The sequence below is a fragment of the Callorhinus ursinus genome, unplaced genomic scaffold, assembly GCF_003265705.2.
Source record: "Callorhinus ursinus isolate GAN/ISIS: 27379988/994484 unplaced genomic scaffold, GSC_fseal_2.0 scaffold4, whole genome shotgun sequence".
In the NCBI taxonomy this organism is placed as follows: domain Eukaryota; kingdom Metazoa; phylum Chordata; class Mammalia; order Carnivora; family Otariidae; genus Callorhinus; species Callorhinus ursinus.
Window position 1 is genome coordinate 35,801,519 of NW_027397066.1, and position 3,706 is coordinate 35,805,224.

Genomic DNA, 3,706 nt, shown 5'->3' on the forward strand with positions numbered 1-3,706 from the left:
GAAGTTAAAGATCTTGAAAATGTCACTCATCTAGAAAGTGGGGGAGTCATAATTTGATGCAAAATGTTTTTGTTTTTAATTTATGCTTTTCCCATTACCTTCTTCATATGTCATTATCTGTATGCTTTCTTTGTAATGAAAAACCCTATCAAACTCTATTTAAAAACAAAGGAATGTATTCTCTGCAACAAAGGTATAGTTTCTAAACTGGACTGGTACAAAGACTCAGCATGTCCAGGACCTCATATTTTTTTAAACAAAAATTTTTTTAAAAATTTATTTATTTATTTGACAGAGAGAGAGTGCAAGAGAGTGAGAGAGCACAAGCAGGGGAAGGGGAGACGGTGAGGGAGAAGCAGGCTCCCCGCTGAGCAGGGAGCCCGATGCGGCTCTTGATCCCTGGGATCATGACCTGAGTCTAAGGCAGACGCTTAACTGACTGAGCCACCCAGGACCATTTCACAGCTCTCCTTCTTCAATGTTGGCTCCATTCTTGGCAGGATGCTCCACTCATGGTCCCGTGACGCCTCTTGTACCTCGTTATTTACACATGTGTGTGCATGACTATGTTTGAGAGAATTATGATAGGACCAAAAGAAGTCAGATGCCCATCATTTAATAAAGCAATATAGACAATATTGACTTAGGTTTGAATCACTTTCCTTGCATCTTGCTCAAATAGTGAAATCAAACCACGCAATGTATAATTTGAGCAAGGAAATGTGGACACCTGGATAAAAATTGCTGTGTTCTTATCTGTAGAAGAGGAAATGGATACCAATCAATTAAACCCACCAAATGACTACTCTCTGACAATATATGAAACTTGCCTCTGCAGGCCGATCTATATCAGTAGCAAAACCTTTTTTTTTTTTTGGTGTAGACTTTTTTTTTAATTTTTTTATTGTTATGTTAATCACCATATATTACATAATTTGTTTTGGTGTACTGTTCCATGATTCATTGTTTGTTCATAACACCCAGTGCTCCATGCAGAACGTGCCCTCCTCAATACCCATCACCAGGCTAACCCATCCCCCCACCCTCCTCCCCTTCAGAAACCTCAGTTTGTTTTTCAGAGTCCATCATCTCTCCTGGTTCGTCTCCCCCTCTGACTTACTCCCCTTCATTCTTCCTCTCCTGCTATCTTCTTCTTTTTCTTTTTTATTAACATATGTTGCGTTATTTGTTTCAGAAGTACAGATCTGTGATTCAACAGTCTTACACAATTCACAGCACTCACCGTAGCACATACCTTCCCCAATGTCCATCACCCAGCCACCCCATCCCTCCCACCCCCAACCACTCCAGCAACCCTCAGTTTGTTCCTGAGATTAAGAATTCCTCATATCAGTGAGGTCATATGATACATGTCTTTCTCTGATTGACTTATTTCACTCAGCATAACACCCTCCGGTTCCATCCACGTCGTTGCAAATGGCAAGAAGATGTGGTATATATACACAATGGAATATTATGCAGCCATCAAAAGGAATGAGTAGCAAAACCTTTTTTGATCATTCCCACTTCCATCACTTTGCTCATGATGTCTGTACTAGAAAATTCTCATCCTTTCCTATAACCTGCCAAATCTATTTATGCTTCCAGGCCTAAGTTAAGTCCTATCATCTTTATGAAAGCTCTCTTAATCACCCCATTCTTGCTCACCTTGTGCCACTGAACTGCTATAGAATTTGTAGTCATCATAGGTCTTTAAAATAGTCTTTGAAGAAATATTTCATATTTATAGTGTATGTGACCCTACTTAGACTGTAAGAGCCTGTTGAATCCAGCTCCATTTTTACTATGTTAGTTTAGGCAAATTACTTAACCTTCTGAGCCTTATCTCTAAGATAGGCATAATAATAATATTTACCTCATGGTGGTGGTGTTGGGAGGGATAATTTATATACTACATGTAAAATTCTGATAGCTATTCCAGATATAAATTAAATGTACAGAAAACTTTGACTGTGCTATTTGTTAGCCTCTTTACAACCCAGATGATGCCCAGTGGAGTGCTAGTTATATACTTAGTACATGCTCAATGAATGTATCTTGGATTCACCAAAGCTAAACTAATGTTCAATAAGGTAAAATTGCCTTTTGAAACACATTGGTTTAGGGGGCAAATAAAACAGGACACATGCTACAAACTGAATGTTTGTGTTTCGTTAAAATTACTATGTTGACACCTAATCTCCAGTGTAAGCCCTTTCAGAGGTGATTAGGTCATGAGGGTAGAGCCCTCATGAATGGGATGAATGCCCCTCTAAAAGTGACCCCACAGGGCATCCTTACCCCTTCCATCATATGAGGACACCATAAGAAAGCAGCCATCTAGAACTAGAAAGCAGGCTTTTACTAGACACTAAATCTGCCTATGCCTTAATCTTGGACTTCCCAGCCTCCAGAACTGAGAGAAATAGGTTTCTGTTTATCAGCCACCCATCTATGGTATTTTGTTATAGCAGCCCAAACAGACTAAGACACTGACAAAAGAAGAAAGCAAGAGGGAGAATATTTACACCAAAGCAGAATTATAGAGGAGAAAGTGAATATTAATTGATGAAAATTAATTATTAAAAATTACATTTTTCTATTTTATTGTTTACTTATGTAAATACTACATTTTTAATTTAAAAATTGTTTTTTTATTTTTTAGAAAAAACACAAGATTTTATTATTCCCATTACAAAGGGCAGGTCTCCGCAGGGTGTGGGAGGGAATTCTGATGGTGGGGAAGGGCCCCTACTTGCCACCAATGAGTGGGTTGACAGGACCAAGATGACCCAGTCCCTACACAAGAACATCTGGGAGATGTGGTCCTTGATGACTGGCTTGGACTACTTCTTGCCCTTGTCAGTCTTGGGGGCCTTGGTCCACATCTCCTTCACATTTTCCAGCACCATGCCGTAGTGCCTGTCAGCTGCCTTCATATGGCCCAAGAGCTTCTTCTTGTTGTGGCAGCTGATGAGCCCTTGGGTGTTGTTCTTGACTGATGGTGTGAGCACAGAGAGTGGACCCGGGTTAAATTCTTCCTTCTCCTGCTTCTGCAGCTCCTCTGGGGTCATCTCACTCTTGGACTTCTTGAAGAGGTACATGATGGTAATGGCTGACCTCCAGGTCAGTGCCATTTCTCTGTGTTGTTTTAAACACTGTATTTTTAGAGCAGTTTTAAATTCACAGCAAAGCCAAGGGGAAAGGTACAGGGATCTCCCATATGTTGTCTGACCCTGCACATACATATCCTCCCTGTTATCAATATCCCCCACCAGACTGGTACATTTGTTACAATTGATGAACCTATGTTGGCACATCATAATCACCTAAAGTCCATAGTTTATATTAAGATTCACTGTTGGTATTATACATTCTATGGGTTTAGACAAGTGTATAATGACATGTATCCATCATTATGGTATCATACAAACTATTTTCATTGGCCTAAAAATCCTCTGTGCTTTGCTTATTCATCCCTCCTCCTCACTCCAGTGTCTGACAACCACTGATCTTTTTACCATCTCCATAGTTTTACCTTTTTCAGAATGTCATACAGTAGGAATCATACAATACACAGATTTTCCAGATTGGCTTCTTTCCCTTAGTAATATACAGTTAAGATTCTTTCATGTCTTGTCATGGACTGATAGTTCATTTCTTTTTAGGACTGAATAATATTCCATTGTCTGATTGTACCACAGTA

At 39.5% G+C, this 3,706-nt stretch overlaps 1 pseudogene; it reads right to left on the bottom strand.

The window, feature by feature from the left end:
- Window positions 1-2,751: 2,751 nt before the first annotated feature.
- Window positions 2,752-3,077, bottom strand: LOC112836086 (small nuclear ribonucleoprotein Sm D2 pseudogene; annotated as a pseudogene).
- Window positions 3,078-3,706: the final 629 nt, after the last annotated feature.